Source organism: Oncorhynchus nerka, linkage group LG7 (genome assembly GCF_034236695.1).
Source record: "Oncorhynchus nerka isolate Pitt River linkage group LG7, Oner_Uvic_2.0, whole genome shotgun sequence".
Classification (NCBI taxonomy): Eukaryota; Metazoa; Chordata; class Actinopteri; order Salmoniformes; family Salmonidae; genus Oncorhynchus; species Oncorhynchus nerka.
The window spans coordinates 14,267,080-14,292,749 of record NC_088402.1 but is presented as its reverse complement, the minus strand read 5'-3'; the positions used below and the strand labels follow the sequence as shown (position 1 = coordinate 14,292,749).

Sequence of the window (25,670 nt, the reverse complement as noted above, 5' to 3'; positions counted from 1 at the left end):
GTAGAAGGATATGACAGCAGATATTCAACTGTAGAAGGATATGATAACAGATATTCAACTGTAGAAGGATATGGTAACAGATATTCAACTGTAGAAGGATATGGTAACAGATATTCAGCTGGGCAAAACAGCCAAACACGAAGCAAAAAAAAACATCAGTAATGTGTTTAGTCCTCCCACTCTCACCATGTTTATCTTACATCAACATGAGAACCACACAGTCTCAAGGTTAAAAAGAAAAGCTTTCGAGGAAAGACCCACAAATATGCATTTCTTCTTTTTTTATCCTAATGTAACCTACTATTGACTCACTCAGGGGTCCCCCCCCTACTCTAACTCTCAGCCCCCGCTGTCAATACCCATGGTCAAGTCCTCTATGAGTGTCATTGTCCAGCTCTGGATAGGGCAGCATATTTACTCAATGAGCCCTATGTGTTTTGGAGAGGGAGGGAAGGAGGGAGAGAGAGGGAGGGAAGGAGGGAGAGAGAGGGAGGGAAGGAGGGAGAGAGAGAGAAGAGGGAGAGGAGGGAGAGAGGGGAGGGAGAGAGAGGGAGGGAAGGAGGGAGAGAGAGAGGGAGGGAGGGAGAGAGGGAGGGAGGGAAGGAGGGAGAGAGGGAGGGAAGGAGGGAGGGAGAGAGAGTGAGGGGAAGGAGGGAGAGAGAGGGAGGGAAGGAGGGAGGGAGGGAGAGAGAGAGAGAGAGAGAGAGAGAGGGAGGGAGGGAGTGAGAGGGGAAGGAGGGAAGGAGGGAGAGAGAGGGAGGGAAGAAGGGAGAGAGAGGGAGGGAAGGAGGGAGAGAGAGAGAGAGTGAGGGAGGGGGAGAGAGAGAGGAGGGAGGGAGGGAGGGAAGGAGGGGGAGAGAGGGGAGGGAAGGAGGGAGAGAGAGAGTGAGGGAAAGAGGGAGAGAGAAGGAGGGAAGGAGGGAGAGAGAGTGAGGGAAGGAGGGAGAGAGGGAGAGAGGGAGAGAGAGTGAGGGAAGGAGGGAGAGAGAGGGAGGGAGGAGGGAGATAGAGTGAGGGAAGGAGGGAGAGAGAGTGAGGAAAGGAGGGAGAGAGAGGGAGGGAAGGAGGGAGAGAGGGGGTGGGAGAGAAGGAGGGAGAGAGAGGGGGGAAGGAGGGAGAGAGGGGGTGGGAGAGAAGGAGGGAGAGAGAGGGGGGAAGGAGGGAGAGAGGGGTGGGAGAGAAGGAGGGAGAGAGAGGGGGAAGGAGGGAGAGAGGGGGTGGGAGAGAAGGAGGGAGAGAGAGGGGGAAGGAGGGAGAGAGGGGGTGGGAGAGAAGGAGGGAGAGAGAGGGGGAAGGAGGGAGAGAGGGGGTGGGAGAGAAGGAGGGAGAGAGAGGGGGAAGGAGGGAGAGAGGGGGTGGGAGAGAAGGAGGGAGAGAGGGGGGGAGGAGGGAGAGAGAGGGGGAAGGAGGGGGAGAGAGTGGGGGGGAAGGAGGGAGAGTGGGGGAAGGAGGGAGAGTGGGGGGGGAGGAGGGAGAGTGGGGGGGGAGGAGGGAGAGTGGGGGGGGAGGGAGAGGGAGGGAGAGTGGGGGGTGGGAGAGAAGGAGGGAGAGTGGGGGTGGGAGAGAAGGAGGGAGAGTGGGGGTGGGAGAGAATGAGGGAGAGTGGGGGTGGGAGAGAAGGAGGGAGAGTGGGGGGTGGGAGAGAAGGAGGGAGAGTGGGGGTGGGAGAGAAGGAGGGAGAGTGGGGGTGGGAGAGAAGGAGGGAGAGTGGGAGAGAAGGAGGGAGAGGGGGAAGGAGGGAGAGGGGGGGGGAGGGAGAGGGGAGGGAAGGAGGGAGAGGGGGGGGTAATATAAAAGAAAACACCAACATAATAAACTAACAGTGGCTAATTAGCATAATTGTATCATTCTCTATCCCCCTGCTGTTGTTCTCATGTTACTGCTGCACTTTGAGGAGACAGAGATAAAAGCTCTCTCCGGTGACATGGGCTCCATCCTATTACCAGGCCCATTATCAATATGAAGGCCTGTTAGAATACAGTTCCAGTAACTCTTTATCAACATGACTGATACAGTCCCAATGGAGAGACACGAAGCAGGAACAGTCGGCATTATCAATATGGAAGCCTGCCTGTCTCTTCATTTCTAATCAAAATGGACTGGCCTCAGCCTCTATGGAAGGACTGTAGTATCAGGAATGGAGAGCAAAAGATAATGGAGTCTGAACTCCGGAGAAGTAGGGTTGGAGTCTGGCCTCTGGAGTAGGAGAGTTGGAGTCTGAACTCTGGAGAGGGAGGGTTGGAGTCTGGCCTCTGGAGTAGGAGAGTTGGAGTCTGAACTCCGGATTAGGAGGGTTGGAGTCTGGCCTCTGGAGTAGGAGAGTTGGAGTCTGGCCTCTGGAGTAGGAGGGTTGGAGTCTGGCCTCTGGAATAGGAGGGTTGGAGTCTGGCCTCTGGAGTAGGAGGGTTGGAGTCTGGCCTCTGGAATAGGAGGGTTGGAGTCTGGCCTCTGGAGTAGGAGGGTTGGAGTCTGGAATAGGAGGGTTGGAGTCTGGCCTCTGGAATAGGAGGGTTGGAGTCTGGAATAGGAGGGTTGGAGTCTGGCCTCTGGAATAGGAGGGTTGGAGTCTGGCCTCTGGAGTAGGAGGGTTGGAGTCTGGAATAGGAGGGTTGGAGTCTGGCCTCTGGGGTAGGAGGGTTGTAGTCTGGCCCCCGGGGTAGGAGGGTTGGTCTGGCCCCCGGGGTAGGAGGTTTGAAATCTGGTGTCCGGGGTAGGAGGGTCTCTGCCCATGTCCGGTCAGATTCCGGTACAGCTTTTATAAGATGGGAAACTGATGGTGTGTTGTACTATGCAGTCATTGTTACTCTTAATGTGGTTCTCACAGAACAGGGAAGACTTTCTTTCTCTCTTACACATACACACACACGCACACGCACACCGTACAATACACTACTTACAGTAAATAGACTGTTGGCCCAGCGATGACCACCTAGAAGTCTTCCTGTTCCTGCTCACACAGAAATAGAACATAAACAGATATGACAGAGCCATTGAAAAGACCTGATACAGATACAGGCCGCTTGTTGCTCCAGACCAGACTCGCCTCAAATCAGATCCAGCCTGGACAACCAGGTGAGCTACATTGTTGCCCATATCATATCATTGATTTTCCATCAATGATATCAAGCTTCTTGTTTTCAGTGTTTGATATGGAGTCTGTGTGCTTCTACGGTCTAACTATAAAAAGAGGTGGACTAGCACTGCCTAACTGAACTGGGACTGGGGTTGAGACTACAGCAGGCCTTCGTTACACTAAATGTTGTATCAATCAGCCCCAGCTAGATAACGTAACCTTTTCCCCAGCCAGGCCAGGAAGGTCCCCCTTTAATTGTGAAAAGTACAAGAGCTACATGGTGTGGTGCACTGTGGGTAATTAGGATGAAAAATATTAGACAAACACAGCTCCATGTCCCCGTCCATCTGCCCACACAAGGCTACCGACAGACAGGACACCAGATCCTGCTCCTTGGGAGGTTTCCATCCAGAGAGAGAGAGGGAGAGGGGGAGAAAGAATGAGGGATGAGGAGGGAAGGGGGGGAACTAGCGAGAAGGGGAGAGAGAGAGAGTGAGAGAGAGGGAGAGGGTGGGGAGAGGGGAGAAAGAATGAGGGATGAGGAGGGAAGGGGGGCACTAGCGAGAAGGGAGAGAGAGAGGGGCGAGAGGGAGAGGGTGGGAGAGAGGGAGAGAGAAAGAGAAGAGAGAGAGAGAGAGAGGGGGGGATAGGGTGGGAGAGGGGGATAGAGAGAGAGAGGGTGGGGAGAGGGGGAGAAAGAGAGAGAGGGGATGAGGAGGGAAGGAGAGAGAGAGAGAGAAAGAGAGAGAGAGAGAGAGAGAGAGAGAGAGAGAGAGAGAGAGAGAGAGAGAGAGAGGGAGAGAGAGAGGGAGAGAGCGGGAGAAGACAGGGGGAGATGAAGAGAACAGTAGGTAGATAAGGTCTTTCTCCTCTGCAAGGAGACTCCACCTTCAATCACATTTCTCATCACATTCCTCCTCGGGGAAGATAGACCATTGATGAATCTCTTCTTGATATCTCCTCAGGGACCATAAACCATTGATGACCCTTCTTGATAGCCCCTCAGGGACCATAAACCATTGATGACCCTTCTTGATAGCCCCTCAGGGACCATAAACCATTGATGACTCTCCTCTTCATATACAAACAGACAAACGGTTGTTTGTTTGTGTTCATTATCTTGTGTCTTGTGTTCATTTTCTTGTGTCTAGGGTTCATTTTCTTGTGTCTATGGTTCATTATCTTGTGTCTATGGTTCATTATCTTGTGTATATGGTTCCTTATCTTGTGTTGATGAGCCCTATGCATAAGGCCTCCAGGGTTGTTGGGTGGTGTTGCTGTTGAATGAAGGTCCTGTTTCCCATCAACACCTGACACCACCACACTGCCTCTCAGTGAGACCTGCTTTAAAAACATAATGCCTTCCTCTACAGGAAGTGTTACGACTACACCCATTTTCTTTTACAGCGCCACCTAGTCAAAGGGCGGCAGAGCTGCAGTGTGTGTGTGTGTGTGTGTGTGTGTGTGCGTGCGTGCGTGCGTGCGTGCGTGCGTGTGCGTGCGTGCGCGTGCGTGTGTGTGTGTGTGCGTGCGTGCATGTGTGTGTGCGTGTGCGTGTGTGTGCGTGCGTGTGTGTGTGTCTGCAGTGCTGTTATCCAGTGGTGTGAGATGAGGTTATTCCCTCCGTCACATTATACAGGAGCAGCAGCGGCAGCAACACACACACACACTGCAGTGCGCTGACCTGGGGCTGGACTGGCAACTAGGGCTCTGCTGTGTCAGCACCATTACATGACCAAGGGACCGGGAACACACACACACACACACACTGCAGTGCGCTGACCTGGGGCTGGACTGGCAACTAGGGCTCTGCTGTGTCAGCACCATTACATGACCAAGGGACCGGGAACACACACACACACACACACTGCAGTGCGCTGACCTGGGGCTGGACTGGCAACTAGGGCTCTGCTGTGTCAGCACCATTACATGACCAAGGGACCGGGAACACACACACACACACACACTGCAGTGCGCTGACCTGGGGCTGGACTGGCAACTAGGGCTCTGCTGTGTCAGCACCATTACATGACCAAGGGACCGGGAACACACACACACACACACACTGCAGTGCGCTGACCTGGGGCTGGACTGGCAACTAGGGCTCTGCTGTGTCAGCACCATTACATGACCAAGGGACCGGGAACACACACACACACACACACTGCAGTGCGCTGACCTGGGGCTGGACTGGCAACTAGGGCTCTGCTGTGTCAGCACCATTACATGACCAAGGGACCGGGAACACACACACACACGGTCCTATCCTATCCTATCAGATTCCATACTGCTGACAGATGCCACAGCAGTCCAGCAAGTCATCTCCCCAAAAAATATGTAGCTATGTAGCTCTATGTTAGTGTCACATGACTTACAGCTGGAGTCAACTATGTAGCTCTATGTTAGTGTCACATGACTTACAGCTGGAGTGAACTATGTAGCTCTATGTTAGTGTCACATGACTTACAGCTGGAGTGAACTATGTAGCTCTATGTTAGTGTCACATGACTTACAGCTGGAGTCAACTATGTAGCTCTATGTTAGTGTCACATGACTTACAGCTGGAGTCACCTATGTAGCTCTATGTTAGTGTCACATGACTTACAGCTGGAGTCAACTATGTAGCTCTATGTTAGTGTCACATGACTTACAGCTGGAGTCAACTACGTAGCTCTATGTTACTGTCACATGACTTACAGCTGGAGTCAACTACGTAGCTCTATGTTACTGTCACATGACTTACAGCTGGAGTCAACTATGTAGCTCTATGTTAGTGTCACATGACTTACAGCTGGAGTCAACTACGTAGCTCTATGTTAGTGTCACATGACTTACAGCTGGAGTCAACTACGTAGCTCTATGTTAGTGTCACATGACTTACAGCTGGTGTCAACTACGTAGCTCTGTTAGTGTCACATGACTTACAGCTGGAGTCAACTACGTAGCTCTATGTTAGTGTCACATGACTTACAGCTGGAGTCAACTACGTAGCTCTATGTTAGTGTCACATGACTTACAGCTGGAGTCAACTACGTAGCTATATGTTAGTGTCACATGACTTACAGCTGGAGTCAACTACGTAGCTCTATGTTAGTGTCACATGACTTACAGCTGGAGTCAACTACGTAGCTCTATGTTACTGTCACATGACTTACAGCTGGAGTCAACTACGTAGCTCTATGTTACTGTCACATGACTTACAGCTGGAGTCAACTACGTAGCTCTATGTTACTGTCACATGACTTACAGCTGGAGTCAACTACGTAGCTCTATGTTACTGTCACATGACTTACAGCTGGAGTCAACTACGTAGCTCTATGTTACTGTCACATGACTTACAGCTGGAGTCAACTACGTAGCTCTATGTTACTGTCACATGACTTACAGCTGGAGTCAACTACGTAGCTCTATGTTACTGTCACATGACTTACAGCTGGAGTCAACTACGTAGCTCTATGTTACTGTCACATGACTTACAGCTGGAGTCAACTACGTAGCTCTATGTTACTGTCACATGACTTACAGCTGGAGTCAACTATGTAGCTCTATGTTACTGTCACATGACTTACAGCTGGAGTCAACTACGTAGCTCTATGTTAGCGTCACATGACCCAGTTCATCTGGAGAGAAAACATGACTTATAGCTGGATGCACACAGCTTTGTTTTCTCATCAGGGATCTGTAGTAATGACAGGAGGGGAATAAGTGCACACCTGTTGTATTCGGCGCACGTGACAAATAAACTTTGATTTGATTTGATGTGTCAGGATTAACCACAATCCTGATGGAGACTTCTGACTTCACATCACACCTCTGGCAATTCCATCTAATCACCTCTACATTTACATTGTATTCATTTAGCAGAAGCTCTTCTCCAGAGAGACTTACAATTTGTGCATTTATTTGAAGATAGCGAGGTGAGACAACCATATATCACAGTCGTAGTATGTACATTTTTCCTCAATAAAGATGGGTAAACCTGTTTTGGTGATTTCTGGTACATCATCAAAATAAATCAATCACAGCATGTTTTTGGACTCATTCAGCAGTTTATCCTGATCAAGTATAATAATACATTTACATTACATTTAAGTCATTTAGCAGACGCTCTTATCCAGAGCGACTTAATGTTAATATACGTAGAGTGTAATATATTCATTCATTAAATATGGTGAAATAATTCAATATCAGAATATATATTTTTATAATCACGTATATTTCTCACTAGTTTAGCCATTTAGAGATTTAAAAAATGCTCTTATGTACAATTGAACTGGGCGCTTTAGAGAGAGCTGTGATTGGGCAGCAGCAGCTCGTTCATCTGTCTTCCCAGAATTCTAATACTAATATAAGCCGTTTAACAGTCTCTTTTATCCAAAGCAACTTACAGTCATGCGTGCATAGATTTCACAGCAATATCAGTCCTATTAGGAAAAGACAAGTGAAATAAAAAATGAGGGGGGGGGGCTAAGATAGAGAAGTCTTCCTTAAGATAGTCTTTGAAGAGGTAGGGTTTCAGAGTCAGACGTTTTTGGAAGAATGGTGGGGACTCTTAGCATCAGGGGAAGTTGGTTCCACCATTGGGGTGCCAGGACAGTGTTTACTCTGAAATGGCCGGTCACCTGGCGATACCTGGGAAATGTTTATTTCAGCAGAGCAGCAGCCGAGACGCAACACAGGCAGCCCAGCAACACCACAACTATCAGACACAAGCCTTAACCTCCCTCCTTCCTGTTACCTGGGAAATGTTTATTTCAGCAGAGCAGCAGCCGAGACGCAACACAGGCAGCCCAGCAACACCACAACTATCAGACACAAGCCTTAACCTCCCTCCTTCCTGTTACCTGGGAAATGTTTATTTCAGCAGAGCAGCAGCCGAGACGCAACACAGGCAGTGAGAAAAGTGTGAAAAAGTGAGTGAGAAAAGTGAGTGAGTGAGTGAGTGAGTGAGTGAGGGAGGGAGTGGAGTGAGTGAGTGAGTGAGTGAGTGAGTGAGTGAGTGAGTGAGAAAGTGAGTGAGTGAGTGAGTGAGAAAGTGAGTGAGAAAGTGAGTGAGAAAAGTGAGAAAGTGAGTGAGTGAGTGAGTGAGTGAGTGAGTGAGTGAGTGAGTGAGTGAGTGAGTGAGTGGACGGGCAAGATCAGACACGACGTGATGTGAGGTGTGTCTGGAGTCTGGACAAAGACGGCTGGCAGTAGTAATACTGTGTGTACAGTAGGGACTAAACACAAATCTGAGACCTGCAATCAGACAATGGTGAGCCAACATTCCAAAGCCTAGAAAACACTGACAGGCCAAGAGTGACAACATGTTTTAAAGGCGTTGCCTACCTGACAACCAGGTGTCTGATATGTGTCTGGGCGTCATTAGATTATTATACAGTCTTGATTGTAGAGGAACAGGGTGAAGCTAGTATTCTGTATGCCCGGTGTTCACTACCCTGTACCCTGCTGGGGCCTATACTAAACCACTACCCTGTACCCTGCTGGGGCCTATACGTAACCACTACCCTGTACCCTGCTGGGGCCTATACTAAACCACTACCTTGTACCCTGCTGTGGCCTATACTAAACCACTACCCTGTACCCTGCTGTGGCCTATACTAAACCACTACCCTGTACCCTGCTGTGGCCAATACTAAACCACTACCCTGTACCCTGCTGTGGCCTTCACTAACACCACTACCCTGTACCCTGCTGGGGCCTATACTAAACCACTACCCTGTACCCTGCTGTGGCCTATACTAAACCACTACCCTGTACCCTGCTGTGGCCTATACTAAACCACTACCCTGTACCCTGCTGTGGCCTATACGTAACCACTACCCTGTACCCTGCTGTGGCCTATACTAAACCACTACCCTGTACCCTGCTGTGGCCTATACTAAACCACTACCCTGTACCCTGCTGTGGCCTATACTAAACCACTACCCTGTACCCTGCTGGGGCCTATACTAAACCACTACCCTGTACCCTGCTGTGGCCTATACTAAACCACTACCCTGTACCCTGCTGTGGCCTTCACTAACAACACTACCCTGTACCCTGCTGGGGCCTATACTAAACCACTACCCTGTACCCTGCTGTGGCCTTCACTAACAACACTACCCTGTACCCTGCTGTGGCCTTCACTAACAACACTACCCTATACCCTGCTGGGGCCTATACTAAACCACTACCCTGTACCCTGCTGTGGCCTATACTAAACCACTACCCTGTACCCTGCTGGGGCCTATACTAAACCACTACCCTGTACCCTGCTGTGGCCTATACTAAACCACTACCCTGTACCCTGCTGGGGCCTATACTAAACCACTACCCTGTACCCTGCTGGGGCCTATACTAAACCACTACCCTGTACCCTGCTGGGGCCTATACTAAACCACTACCCTGTACCCTGCTGTGGCCTATACTAAACCACTACCCTGTACCCTGCTGTGGCCTATACTAAACCACTACCCTGTACCCTGCTGTGGCCTATACTAAACCACTACCCTGTACCCTGCTGTGGTCTATACTAAACCACTACCCTGTACCCTGCTGGGGCCTATACTAAACCACTACCCTGTACCCTGCTGTGGCCTATACTAAACCACTACCCTGTACCCTGCTGGGGCCTATACATAACCACTACCCTGTACCCTGCTGTGGCCTATACTAAACCACTACCCTGTACCCTGCTGGGGCCTATACTAAACCACTACCCTGTACCCTGCTGGGGCCTATACTAAACCACTACCCTGTACCCTGCTGTGGCCTATACTAAACCACTACCCTGTACCCTGCTGGGGCCTATACTAAACCACTACCCTGTACCCTGCTGTGGCCTATACGTAACCACTACCCTGTACCCTGCTGGGGCCTATACTAAACCACTACCCTGTACCCTGCTGTGGCCTATACGTAACCACTACCCTGTACCCTGCTGTGGCCTATACTAAACCACTACCCTGTACCCTGCTGGGGCCTATACTAAACCACTACCCTGTACCCTGCTGGGGCCTATACGAAACCACTACCCTGTACCCTGCTGGGGCCTATACTAAAACACTAACCTGTACCCTGCTGTGGCCTATACTAAACCACTACCCTGTACCCTGCTGTGGCCTATACTAAAACACTACCCTGTACCCTGCGGGGGCCTATACTAAAACACTACCCTGTACCCTGCTGGGGCCTATACTAAACCATTACCCTGTACCCTGCTGTGGCCTATACTAAAACACTACCCTGTACCCTGCTGGGGCCTATACTAAACCACTACCCTGTACCCTGCTGTGGCCTATACTAAACCACTACCCTGTACCCTGCTGTGGCCTATACTAAAACACTACCCTGTACCCTGCTGTGGCCTATACTAAAACACTACCCTGTACCCTGCTGGGGCCTTCACTAACACCACTACCCTCACTGTTGTGTTCACAGTGGTGTACAGGGCACTATTCCCTATATAGTGTAGTAGGGCCCATAGGGTTCTTGTCAAAAGTAGTGCACTCTGTAGTATGGCTGGTAATTGCCAGGGACCTCACGATATGATATTATCCCCATACTTAGGTGCCGATACGATATGTACATGCGATTGTCACGATATGTATTGCTATTTGACACTGAGATTTTATTGCGATTCAACGTTTGAAACATGTCGCTCACCATGTGTCTGCTGCAGAAGGACAAGAGGGAGACATGAGAAAACCAGTGTTGATCAGTCACGGAAATAAAAGTGCCGAAAACAAACTAGCTCCCTATTTAAAAAGAAGATGGAGAACAAGCTATGAAAGACAAATCCCGACCTTTGACCCCACCCCTTCCCCATCGATACTACAGTATATAGGGAACAGGATTCCATTTCAGATGCAAATCCCAGGAGAATATCGCAGTTATGACATGACGTGAAAACCCGATGAATCATCAGAAACAGACAAATGACACACTTCCTCATAACACAACTCTATGAGTTGCAGCCTGTCACAATCGATGGCAGTGCCTGGACGGGAAACTAACAACCCAAACAAAAGCTGAGCTAATGAGATGTGTGAGGTCGTAGCAGGGTGGACAGGGACGGGACAACCATATCAATCATATGGTTGGAGTACAGAGACTGTGATCCTTAAGGAAACGTGTTCAAGATTGAGTGATCTTGATCTGAAAGATGTCTGACTTGGTCAGTGTGTCATGGAATAACTAAGCCTGTATTATAAATCATTAATACATCTGTTTTGAATATCACAGCCAGGATATTTCCTTATTAGGTAATAAATACAGTTGGGTTCAGAGGAGAGTCCTGGGTGCTTTAGGAGTTATTGAGTATTTTTTAAATGTATTTTGTATTATAATATATATTTTTAAACGCATCCACCACCCCCTTCTTCAGAGGACACATCTTTTTAGTTGCTTTTTTTTACAGCTTTTCTGCTAAATATACATACATATACATACATATACATACATGTCACAGTCACACAACAATAATACATGACTGAACATAAACTCTTTAATCCCACCCCTCTGCCACTCTCACTCAGCCCATCCCACCTATCACCATAGACCTCAGCTCTGTAATCCCACCCCTCTGCCACTCTCACTCAGCCCATCCCACCTATCACCATAGACCTCAGCTCTGTAATCCCACCCCTCTGCCACTCTCACTCAGCCCATCCCACCTATCACCATAGACCTCAGCTCTGTAATCCCACCCCTCTGCCACTCTCACTCAGCCCATCCCTCCTATCACCATAGACCTCAGCTCTGTAATCCCACCCCTCTGCCACTCTCACTCAGCCCATCCCACCTATCACCATAGACCTCAGCTCTGTAATCCCACCCCTCTGCCACTCTCACTCAGCCCATCCCTCCTATCACCATAGACCTCAGCTCTGTAATCCCACCCCTCTGCCACTCTCACTCAGCCCATCCCTCCTATCACCATAGACCTCAGCTCTGTAATCCCACCCCTCTGCCACTCTCACTCAGCCCATCCCTCCTATCACCATAGACCTCAGCTCTGTAATCCCACCCCTCTGCCACTCTCACTCAGCCCATCCCTCCTATCACCATAGACCTCAGCTCTGTAATCCCACCCCTCTGCCACTCTCACTCAGCCCATCCCTCCTATCACCATAGACCTCAGCTCTTTAATCCCACCCCTCTGCCACTCTCAGCCCATCCCTCCTATCACCATAGACCTCAGCTCTTTAATCCCACCCCTCTGCCACTCTCAGCCCATCCCTCCTATCACCATAGACCTCAGCTCTGTAATCCCACCCCTCAGCCACTCTCAGCCCATCCCTCCTATCACCATAGACCTCAGCTCTTTAATCCCACCCCTCTGCCACTCTCACTCAGCCCATCCCTCCTATCACCATAGACCTCAGCTCTTTAATCCCACCCCTCTGCCACTCTCACTCAGCCCATCCCTCCTATCACCATAGACCTCAGCTCTTTAATCCCACCCCTCTGCCACTCTCACTCAGCCCATCCCTCCTATCACCATAGACCTCAGCTCTGTAATCCCACCCCTCTGCCACTCTCACTCAGCCCATCCCTCCTATCACCATAGACCTCAGCTCTTTAATCCCACCCCTCTGCCACTCTCACTCAGCCCATCCCTCCTATCACCATAGACCTCAGCTCTGTAATCCCACCCCTCAGCCACTCTCACTCAGCCCATCCCTCCTATCACCATAGACCTCAGCTCTTTAATCCCACCCCTCTGCCACTCTCACTCAGCCCATCCCTCCTATCACCATAGACCTCAGCTCTGTAATCCCACCACTCAGCCACTCTCACTCAGCCCATCCCTCCTATCACCATAGACCTCAGCTCTTTAATCCCACCCCTCTGCCACTCTCACTCAGCCCATCCCTCCTATCACCATAGACCTCAGCTCTTTAATCCCACCCCTCTGCCACTCTCACTCAACCCATCCCTCCTATCACCATAGACCTCAGCTCTGTAATCCCACCCCTCAGCCACTCTCAGCCCATCCCACCTATCACCATAGACCTCAGCTCTTTAATCCCACCCCTCTGCCACTCTCACTCAGCCCATCCCTCCTATCACCATAGACCTCAGCTCTGTAATCCCACCACTCAGCCACTCTCACTCAGCCCATCCCTCCTATCACCATAGACCTCAGCTCTTTAATCCCACCCCTCTGCCACTCTCACTCAGCCCATCCCTCCTATCACCATAGACCTCAGCTCTGTAATCCCACCCCTCAGCCACTCTCAGCCCATCCCACCTATCACCATAGACCTCAGCTCTTTAATCCCACCCCTCTGCCACTCTCACTCAGCCCATCCCTCCTATCACCATAGACCTCAGCTCTGTAATCCCACCCCTCAGCCACTCTCAGCCCATCCCACCTATCACCATAGACCTCAGCTCTTTAATCCCACGCCTCAACCACTCTCAGCCCATCCCTCCTATCACCATAGACCTCAGCTCTTTAATCCCACCCTCAGCCACTCTCAGCCCATCCCTCCTATCACCATAGACCTCAGCTCTTTAATCCCGCCCCTCAGCCACTCTCAGCCCATCCCACCTATCACCATAGACCTCAGCTCTTTAATCCCACCCCTCAGCCACTCTCAGCCCATCCCTCCTATCACCATAGACCTCAGCTCTTTAATCCCACCCCTCAGCCACTCTCAGCCCATCCCTCCTATCACCATAGACCTCAGCTCTTTAATCCCGCCCCTCAGCCACTCTCAGCCCATCCCACCTATCACCATAGACCTCAGCTCTTTAATCCCTCCCCTCAGCCACTCTCAGCCCATCCCTCCTATCACCATAGACCTCAGCTCTTTAATCCCACCCCTCAGCCACTCTCAGCCCATCCCACCTATCACCATAGACCTCAGCTCTTTAATCCCACCCCTCAGCCACTCTCAACCCATCCCTCCTATCACCATAGACCTCAGCTCTTTAATCCCGCCCCTCAGCCACTCTCAGCCCATCCCACCTATCACCATAGACCTCAGCTCTGTAATCCCACCCCTCAGCCACTCTCAGCCCATCCCTCCTATCACCATAGACCTCAGATCTTTAATCCCGCCCCTCAGCCACTCTCAGCCCATCCCACCTATCACCATAGACCACCCCTCAGCCACTCTCAGCCCATCCCACCTATCACCATAGACCACCCCTCAGCCACTCTCAGCCCATCCCACCTATCACCATAGACCTCAGCTCTTTAATCCCGCCCCTCAGCCACTCTCAGCCCATCCCACCTATCACCATAGACCTCAGCTCTGTAATCCCACCCCTCAGCCACTCTCAGCCCATCCCTCCTATCACCATAGACCTCAGCTCTTTAATCCCGCCCCTCAGCCACTCTCAGCCCATCCCACCTATCACCATAGACCTCAGCTCTTTAATCCCGCCCCTCAGCCACTCTCAGCCCATCCCACCTATCACCATAGACCACCCCTCAGCCACTCTCAGCCCATCCCACCTATCACCATAGACCTCAGCTCTTTAATCCCGCCCCTCAGCCACTCTCAGCCCATCCCACCTATCACCATAGACCTCAGCTCTTTAATCCCACCCCTCAGCCACTCTCAGCCCATCCCACCTATCACCATAGACCACCCCTCAGCCACTCTCAGCCCATCCCACCTGTCACCATAGACCTCAGCTCTTTAATCCCGCCCCTCAGCCACTCTCAGCCCATCCCACCTATCACCATAGACCACCCCTCAGCCACTCTCAGCCCATCCCACCTATCACCATAGACCTCAGCTCTTTAATCCCGCCCCTCAGCCACTCTCAGCCCATCCCACCTATCACCATAGACCACCCCTCAGCCACTCTCAGCCCATCCCACCTATATCACCATAGACCACCCCTCAGCCACTCTCAGCCCATCCCACCTATCACCATAGAACACCCTCGTTTGGTTTCCATGTGCCATATATTTTTTAATTGTGCTGTGATGTTTTACATACATTTTGAACCTTTCAAATCATTTCGCATCCACAGATTGTGAGCCAAAGATGAAAACCTTTCCTACGAGTATTATATTATTTATTGACTGACTATGGCTTTCCAAATCGCTCAACACTGCTATTTGTAAAGTTCATTTTAAGTGATGTTGTGATTTTTTAACCATTCATGAAACAGGCTAAATAGGGGCAATACCAGAATAAAGGATCTAGTGATTCTGTCACTTTGCTGCAAAATGTATAGAGCTGAGATTGTTGTATGCCATATATATATATATATATAGCATTGTGTTGGTGGAAAGAATATTGTATAATAATTTAAATTGAAAAACTCTAAGTGTTGAATCCAGTGTTGTTCTTTGTACCAGTTCATAAACCATGTGTCATGGAATCGCTACATTGAAAATCTCTTCCCATTTATTTTGCCACCTGTATGGCGCAGCTGGTCAATTTTCATTAGTTGACATCAATGTGCATCAACACATTTTTCCACCGTCAGGGATGTCAATGTAATGGAATGACCTTTGAGAGGTGTACCAGTCTGCTACAGCTCTTTAGTTGTTCTTGTTCCAATCATTGCCAGTATTAACATGCTCTAAAAGCCATGACAACTAGCAGTCTAACAATGTTCACATCCAAATGGAAAATCATTTTGGCCAGGGTCAATAGCAGTGAGGAGGTTTTAAATAGCACCAGCAACGACGAACAGAGATCAATACCGTCATTATATGATTAGCATTTCATCTCTCCCTCTTTCTTTCTTCTCTCTGTGTGTATAGTGTGTATATATTTTTACATCCCTCTTATTAAGTTTGTCCTTTGCTTCACCCTCCCTCCCTCCCTCCCTCCCTCCCTCACTCCCTCCCTCCAGCCCTCCCTCCCTCCCTCCAGCCCTCCCTCCCTCACTCCCTCCCTCCAGCCCTCCCTCCCTCCCTCCCTCCCCCCCCTCCCTCCAGCCCTCCCTCCCTCCCTCCAGCCCTCCCTCCCTCCCTCACTCCCTCCCTCCAGCCCTCCCTCCCTCCCTCACTCCCTCCCTCCCTCCAGCCCTCACTCCCTCCCTCCAGCTCTCCCTCCCTCCCTCCAGCCCTCCCTCCCTCCCTCCAGCCCTCCCTCCCTCCAGCCCTCCCTCCCTCCCTCCTCCCTCCCTCCAGCCCTCCCTCCCTCCCGCCCTCCCTCCCTCCAGCCCTCCCTCCCTCCCTCCAGCCCTCCCTCCCTCCAGCTCTCCCTCCCTCCCTCCAGCCCTCCCTCCCTCCCTCACTCCCTCCCTCCCTCCCTCACTCCCTCCCTCCCTCCAGCCCTCCCTCCCTCCCTCCAGCCCTCCCTCCCTCCAGCCCCCTCCCTCCCTCCCTCCCTCCCTCCCTCCAGCCCTCCCTCCCTCCAGCTCTCCCTCCCTCCCTCCAGCCCTCCCTCCCTCCAGCTCTCCCTCCCTCCCTCCAGCCCTCCCTCCCTCTTTCTGCCGTCTTCAAGGGGTTTATAAGCATTTGGGGCGGCAGCCCGTTGGACTAGTAACCGGAAGGTTGCGAGTTCAAACCCCGAGCTGACAAGCCTGTCCCTGCCCCTGAACAGGCAGTTAACCCACTGTTCCCAGGCCGTCATTGAAAATAAGAATGTGTTCTTAACTGACTTGCCTGGTTAAATAAAGGTAAAATTAAAAAAAAAATTAAATTTAAAAGTGAAACACATGGATAGTATTACACTAGAATAAGCAAGCATTTACAGTTACTGGTGAATCAATTGTGAATTCCATGGCTATTTGGGAAATGATGAATATTGGAAATGGTTTTGTAGCCTAAACTGAAGAAAAAATGTATCTCCGCTCCTTCAATAATTTAGGCTTGCATGAGGGAAAGGAATGGAAGTTCTCTGAAGATAGAGGCTTTTGATGCCAGGAAATTAGAATACGTAAGAAGTTTTAGAGCCAGCCAAGCATTTTAACTATAACCACAGTTGCCAAAACACCTTCTGGCAGAGGCTTGCTGACAGTGTGACTCAGGGAGAGAAACGGCTCTGAGGTGGCTCAAGAGTACTTCCTGTTTCCTAAACTACTTTATTGAGCCTGTGAGGTTAAAATCATAATCTCATATAAACACACTCACAGACACATGCAAAGTATGCACACAGACACAAGGACATGCAAACACACGCACGCACACACACAGGATTTAACTCTCAGCCCGAGGTGAACCAGTTTAATGGTAAAGTTGTCAAATGGAGCATATTGCAGTAATTGCCTCAGAGTGTCAGTGTAGAACCAGACACCTCGCTGTTTACATACCCAGTGATGGAAACAAACACATCTCAAGCCTCTGAAGTGGATTTTAGCCACCGATATACACAAGCCTAGATCTGTAAGGACTATTGGAAGAATTTGCTCTGCCAAAGAATTCTTACATATTGCAGCTTTAAATCATACAATATTGTAAGAAATGATGGTATCAGTTTACAGCATCACTAAGGCCCAGGCGTCTGTGTCATCGGGATTGAGAGGCCCAGTTGGTGCAGTGCAGACACCTTCACACATGGTTCCTTCTCCCAGCTGTAGAAACACTTGTCCATGTAAAAGGACTCAAGAGCACCAACATGGGAAGTTCATAGGAACACGTCAAATGAAAGTTTAGAGTGTTTTTTTATTTATAAATTAAGGCATATATACATTTTACAACCATTTTCCATCCTTCAACATCAGGCTTGGATTTCTGGTCAAACAGATAAAAAAGGGGTCTGCGACAACATCTACTAGAACAAGTCTTACTGTGTTAGAAATACATCAACACAATGTAGAAGTAAAGACCCCTGTGAAGACTAATATCAACATTTATATTTAGTTTTGGTTCTTTCTTTAAAGAAACATTACCAAAAACACACATATCTTAGGGACATGTTCTAGTTTCTCTCCCCAATGAGAACAGAGGATAATGAAAGATCATAAAAGTAACAAATAAAGGAAGACCTATGAATTAGTTATACTGTTATTAATTAAATTATTAAGTGGATTACCAAATCGGCAACAGGATTTTCAGAAAAATCGGTAACGGAATTTCTGCAATTGAATGGGCTACAATGAGAAATCATAGTAGTCACAAATCACAGTTGGGTTCACAAGTTTGGACAGTACAGTACAGTACAGTACAGTACAGCACAGTACAGTACAGTACAGTACAGTACAGTACAGCACAGTACAGTACAGCACAGTACAGTAAAGAAAAGTTGAGTATAGTTCAACACAGTGCAGTACAGTAGAGCACACTAGAGTTGAGTACACTATAATGTACTCTACTGACCTGAACTATACTATACTCCACTGAGCTCTACTGTACTGAACTACACTATACTCTACTGAGCTCTACTGTACTGAACTTAACTATACTCTACTGAACTACACTATACTCTACTGAGCTCTACTGCACGGAACTATACTATACTTTACGGAGCTCTACTGTACTGAACTGAACTATACTCTACAGAGCTCTACTGAACTGTACTGAACTATACTATACTCTACTGAGCTCTACTCCACTGAACTATACTATACTCTACTGAGCTCTACTGTACTGAACTATACTATACTCTAGTGAGCTCTACTGTACTGAACTTAACTATACTCTACTCTACTGTACTGAACTATACTATACTCTACTGAGCTCTACTGTACTGAACTGAACTACGCTATACTCTACTGAGCTCTACTGTACTGAGCTGAACAATGCTATACTCTACTGAGCTCATCTGTACTGAACTATACTATACTCTACTGAGCTCTACTGTACTGAACTGAACTATACTCTACTGAGCTCTACTGTACTGAACTATACTCTTCTGTACTGACCTATACTATACTGAGCTCTACTGTACTATACTGAAGTATACTATACTCTACTGAGTTAAACTGTACTAAACTGAACTATACTCTACTGTGCTGAACTATACTATACTAGGCTCTACTGTACTGAACTATACTATACTTGACTGAGCTCTACTGTACTGAACTATACTCTACTGAGCTCTACTCTACTGTACTGTACTGAACTATACTATACTCTACTGAGCTCTACTCTACTGAACTATACTATACTCTAGTGAGGTCTACTGTACTGAACTATACTCTGCTGAGCTCTACTGTACTGAACTGAACTATAGTCTACTGAACTGACGTATAATATACTCTACCAATCTCTACTGTACTGAACTTAACTATACTCTACTGTACTGAACTATACTATACTCTACTGAGCTCTACTGTACTGAACTGAACTCCGCTATACTCCACTGAGCTCTACTGTACGGACCTGTACTATACTCTACTGAGCTCTACTGTTCTGAACTGTACTATACTCTACTGAGCTCTACTGTACTGTACTGAACTATACTCTACTGAGCCCTACTGTACTGTACTGAACTATACTCTACTGAGCTCTACTGAACTGAACTATACTCTACTGAGCTCTACTGAACTGAACTATACTATACTCTACTGAGCTCTACTGAACTATACTCTACTGAGCTCTACTGAACTATACTCTACTGAGCTCTACTGAACTATACTCTACTGAGCTCTACTGAACTGAACTATACTATACTCTACTGAGCTCTACTGAACTATACTCTACTGAGCACTACTGGATGGTTGCTGATAATGGGCCGCTGTACGCCTAGACATTCCATTAAAAATCAGCCGTTTCCAGCTACAATGGTAATTTACAACATTAACAATGTCTACACTGTATTTCTGATCAATTTGATGTTATTTTCATGGACAAAATCATTTGCTTTTCTTTCAAAAAACAAGGACATTTCTAAGTGACCCCAAACTTTGGAATGGTAGTCCATGTATATCTTTGTGTACCTTTAAACGATACATCACCATGATCTTTCTGAAATTCTGTTACCAAACACATTTCTACCAGTAAATGTGGTTTTGTATAATGTTGCATGTAAATTTTTAAAAGTAGTCCTTGTGCATAGAGTTGTATGGTTTGTTAAACTTTGAAATCAAGGTTTTTGTTTGCCATACATTTTAAGTGAACAATCGGAGTCTCATTGCAATTCTGTTATTGTGGAATTGCCCACAAATTAAGTGCGGTCATGTTACTCAGAAGGTGTGTGAACAAAAGCTTTCACCTCTACAAAACAAATTCTTCTTCACATTGTGTGTTAGGAGAATGTAGTGGTGTGTGCTGAAGTGTACTTCAAGTCTTCTCCACAACAGCTGCCAGTACCCTACAGCTAATTATAAACATGGACATGATACGCCACTAATGCAGGGGTTAAATATATCACAGACATGTGGCGCTTACACAATTGTCTGCTTCAATCAATTTTGTCCAACACAAACATGATTAGTGTCTAGCTGATTAATCCACATATTTGACCTGAGGGTGTAATAAACTGGTATTAACAAACGCAGCCGTCAATGCCGCAATATGTAACTTTTGGGTCGACCCGACCAAATTCACTTAGAAATGTGAGTTATAGATCTGTCATTCTCATTGAAAGCACGTCTAAGAAGTGGTAGATCTGCTCTATGTGCGCTCGTTTTTTGCATCTTTTACTTTCGGTTTTGTACACCAGCTTTTCAAACAGCTGAAAATACAATATTTTTTGTTATTGAAATTATATTTCACATCGGTTTAGTTGGTACAATGATTCTCTACACTATATTTGTTTATTTTGTCACAAACTGAAATTAGGTACACTATTCGAATTCTAGCAACTAGGAGGTAATGGAACGACTTCTGCATATTGCACCTGTGTCTAATTAAACCAATAGCCAGTTTCAACTTGACTGACATAAAGGCATTCCACTGGGCACAGACTTCAGTTCAAGGTCTAGTTTTGATTTACATTTGGTTGAGATTTTAACCTACTGTACGTGAATTCAACTTGAAATTCAACAAAAAAATCACTATGTCATTGGATTTAGGGTTCAAATTTGTTTTCAGTATTCCATGTTAATTCAAAGTCATCACATAGATTGCTGGGGGGTTGAAATTAACTGGACAAAACGTTGATTCAACCAGTTTTTGCCCAGTGGGGTTGTCTATATCAAGACATTCAGAGAAACGAACTACTCTCGGTCAATAAACTCAGAGTGATATAGTCCAGGAGAGAATTACAGACTCCCCGAGGGAAGTTTATTCTCAGATCCAACATTGGGTCAAAACAATGTGATGATTGTAATGCTACAGAAGTAGTCTTGTCTGCCCTGCATACGGCCAAACTGGCCAGAAAATCTGTGAAAGTTTAAACCACGAGTTCCTCTTCTAATTCCAGTAGACATGCACAGACTACACAACACAACACAACACACACAGACAATGACTACAAACACAGTAGACTTACACACAGAACGAGGGCGGGTGTTTCTCTTGGCACCGGGGAACAGAAAGTGCCAGCCTGCTAGGCCAGTGGGAGGGAAGAAACTTCTAAGCCTGTTGCTGTCAATAAAACCAATGCTGTTTGTCTGTCTAATGACAGGGTACATGAAGTCTTTGGCTCAGAGACTACTGGCCCAGTCATCAATCTGACCTCAACCCTTCTGATATGCTTCTGTTATATTATGCTTATGTTATGGCGGCCATTGCAGGGGAACAATGAGCATCTCAATATACCATCAGGATGCTATTGTAGAATAGAATAGAATAGAATAGAATAGGCCTACTGTCACCTGCTGCTGGTCTTGCTGTGTGGCTATAGGACCAGTTTATCTCTGTACCCATGCAGGAAGTACATTTGCATCTCAACACCAGATGAACGTCACTATTATAAAGATTGAGTGGCACGTACTTCATTTAATTTACTATAAACTCACTTAATTTACTAAACTAATGAGGTCAGGCTTGAAGATAATAGACCGAGAAAATTCCATATAATGTAGGCCCACACTCTAATCTCTACATTTGTCTTCAAAGTGTAAAGCTTAACTTCTTTACAGTAATGCCATGTATGACAATTGTGTCTTCCTATCCATAAAACATGTGGCTTTTGAAAAGCATACAAAGAAATACCAAGGAGCCTTAATATATTGAGACAAATTAATTTGCTTCTCAGCGAAAACCGAGAACTCATGACAAACGCAGATCAGCAAACACGATGTCGACTACTGCATTCAACTTCGAATTGATGCCCAAATGTTTAACTGCTGCATTGATTAATATATCAAATAGCCTACTAGCCTCACTGAGCAGAAACTTGGATTCAGCGCTCCAATTAGTTCAAGCGGCAAAGTCCTAATCAAATATCAGTCTCCCTGCAGCCCAAGTCCCCTATCTCCCCATCATCAATATTCCCAAAATCGTTGGTTCATTCAATGGGGCTGTTCGAAGCCCACCTTCCTTGCCTGGTGGTGCTGCAGCAGAATAAATAAATAAATAAATCTGTTTCGGAATTTGCCCATAGAAACCAAACACGCACATCTGCCATTAGAAATAAACGGACCTGTTTGACATTAAGGCGCAACTTTCTACATTCGTAGATGCAGTCTGGAGAACACTTACCGGAGAAGATTATCCATGAATAGCATTCGGTTAGGCTACTGTTGAATTGAAACTCGTTGGATTTGTTAAGCGAGGCTCCACCACCTCAAAAAAACGCATTTATTAAATAAATAACATGAAACTGATAACTATTAGTAAACCCTATACAAACCTACTATTCAAAGCAGAGGAGCTGTGAGGCGCGTTCTCCACCGTGCACGAATATTCCCAGACGTAGTACGGTGCAATTCTGCCTCTGCACGCAGACCGAGCCTACTCCTTTCCTATTCTCCGGCAAAATGTTGGGGAGGAGTGACAGATCTCATCAGTGTGTTGTGAACAACATTAGCGTGAGCAACAATAGTGGATTCGGCGGTTCGCCTTTAAAATAAAAGTCCCCATTGAAAGGGATAACAATAGTGCAATCATGCCACAATTGGACTAAATAATGCAAAAAAAATGAATTTGTTATATAAACTCATCAAAATGCAATAATTTGTTTATTTGACACAAAGAACACCTATGGATCTTGGGTCCATGAAATTGGGTATCAGCCTACTCAGTGACACCCACAGATTACAATTCTAAAGAGTTTACACACTAATATTAGCATTGTACCTCTTATTATACTGAGTAGGCTGATACCCCATTTCATGGACCCAAGATCCATAGGGAAGGCTGTAAATTGCAATGAACATCCAATCCGCACAATAGGCTGAATAGTGAGCTGATTTCCCATAGTTATAGTCCTACAATAAGAGCTAGGACGCGAATATTTGTGTATACTCTTTAGAATTTTAATCTGAGTAGGCTGATACCCCATTTCACGGAAGGCTGTACATTGCAATATAAGTTTGCCCCCAATGCAATTCTGAAGTCTAATACGTCCACAGTGCTTTTTCAACAGATGTTTTTTTTTTGTGTAAAATAACGATTTTTTTTGTCTTTTCTTTAATTTATATAACAGCATTCCAACCTTGTTTCGCATTATTTAGTCAACTTGTGTAATGATTCTACTATCTCCGTTTGCATGTTTCAAATCGGGACTTGTATTTTGAAGGCAAACCACCGATTCCACTATTGTTGTTCACGCTAATGTTGTTCACAACACAATCGTACATCGCTTCGTAAAACAAGTATGGTCTCTGGGACATGTAGTGCGTAATTGCACTCAGAACGTGGAGAGGTTTATGACAAATTGCGCTACGCTAGTCTCATCAATGGAAAATATTGAATGCTCTATTTCAAAGCTTTACATGTGTATAAAGTGTATTCAATCTGTATTTGATGCTTAATGTAGAGTCAAAGTAATGAGGCTGCATCTAAGATGTATGTTATTATGATGCCATTTCATTGTTTACCAATCATTTCAGTTACACCATTATAGATAGAACACCACTTTTATTGCACAGCAAGATACCTTGATAGTTGAGTATTAAGAACAACAGGAGCTTACACACAGGCAATAGTCTGTCTGTCTTCAACTAACCCAAATGGCTCTTTTGGGAGTGAGCCCTTGCTTACTTAATAAATGAAATAAGACAATAACAGTCGTCTCTGACTTCCTGCCAGGCTGGTTGAAAGAATGATTCAGCATGGTCACAGTGTATATTTAGACACTCATAGTGCACATAACAAGTGGAAAATAAAATACAAACACCCCATACTGTTATTTAACCTTTATTCTTAGGAGTCGACCCCTTCCTGGTCAATTCCTCTACATTGTTTCTTTGAGCCAACCCCCCTCCCTGCTTACTTCATTTTGGACTTTAGGCCATTTGCCACTGGTCCCAGTAGGGCTGATTGTCATGGTCAGAGTAAAGGGGGGAGCTAGCAGAAGAGGAGGAGGGAGGTTGATATAGCCAGGAAATGCTTGCCTCAAGCCTTATGGCTATATATAGATTGTGACTGTTCATTCTTCACTCCTACTGTCAAATCATCACAAGGCATTGGTCGCTGGCGGCAACTCAGGAAACTCAGGGCTGATGACTTGGTCCTCTGACTGAACAGAACATGATGAGAGGTTCTAAGTTTAGGACCGGAGGAGGGTGTGGGGAGCTGGGGAAGAGAGAAAACACTTGAGTTATTTATCACAATGATGAATACTGTATAGCTAAAAAGAAAGCCTGTTAATTCCGCTTCTTAAATGAAAAATGTCTGTTAATGGCAGAGAAGGACCAGGGTGGGGGTGTGGGGATGTTAGATATGTTTAAACGCTCTTTACCCCCATGATGAATACAGTATGGTTAAAAATAAAAGCTTGTTATTTCCGCCAACAATAAAAAAGAAAAGCGTGGCAGCGTGGAAACTTTCTTTTGCACAATATTTTGGTGATGTATGTTAAGTAATACACAATGTTTTAAAAGTCGGATAAACACCCCAAACTGCCTACCAGACTGCTCTGAGGTGTCCGCATGGTCCTAAAGCACACCGTTGCTCGTTGTTTTGTATCATATTTCAATTATAACACGGGGGGGCAAAAATGCAATTTCAGAATGTGTGTGTGTGGGGGGGGGGACAGACCACCAGTGAAAGTTACACCCCTGGCTTTCTCACAGTCACACTCACAACCCACCACAGCTGTTATCATTGTACTGTCTGCACACACTGTTTATGGCTGAGAGGACACAGAGTCTGTGGCTGAACATATCTACCATATTCCCTGGTGCATTACACAGGAAGGCTGGCCTTAAATTAAGTGTGACATAAATGTATCTGATTAACAAATACTGCCACATTCACCCACCGCTTCTCATTACAACCCAATGCCACATTGCTTTTACATTCTGTGTGAAAATCATTTTTGACAACTTTCCTGGTGGAATCAGAAAATGTCTGTATTGATAAAGCATTGTAGGTTACATACCCACAGACACACATACACCCCCCCCTCCAGCCTCAAACACAAATGGCATCTGACTAAACCACCAACACAGTAGAATTCTAATAAAAGTGTTTTGCGTTGTGTCTTGTGCATTTGACCCCTTCCATTCTGGTTCTATCAGGAAACAACAGTGTTATACCACCACGATACTTGTCCACTTGATTATGTTACCTGTGTGTTTGGGTGTCTATTTAAAGTGGCACCTCTGCTATATTGACTCAGAGCATGACAGGGCGTGTGTGTGTGTGTGTGTGTGTGTGTGCGTGTGTGTTACCTCTGCTATTGACTCAACGTATTAC

The 25,670-nt window shown here is 46.8% G+C and overlaps 1 protein-coding gene across 4 annotated transcripts in view; it reads right to left on the bottom strand.

The window, feature by feature from the left end:
• LOC115117121 (phosphoprotein associated with glycosphingolipid-enriched microdomains 1-like) overlaps positions 1–22,786 on the bottom strand; it is a 111,279-nt gene extending 88,493 nt beyond the window's left edge. Inside the window, exons 1-2 of one of the 4 annotated variants that reach the window (XM_065020245.1) lie at positions 22,664–22,786; positions 22,509–22,592 (exon numbers count right to left, since the gene is read on the bottom strand). The gene's annotated coding sequence lies outside the window, so the exon portion shown is untranslated. Of the gene's footprint in view, positions 1–22,508 lie in introns of all 4 variants that reach the window. The other 3 variants (XM_065020247.1, XM_065020246.1, XM_065020244.1) reach the window with 3 other exon arrangements.
• Positions 22,787–25,670: the final 2,884 nt, after the last annotated feature.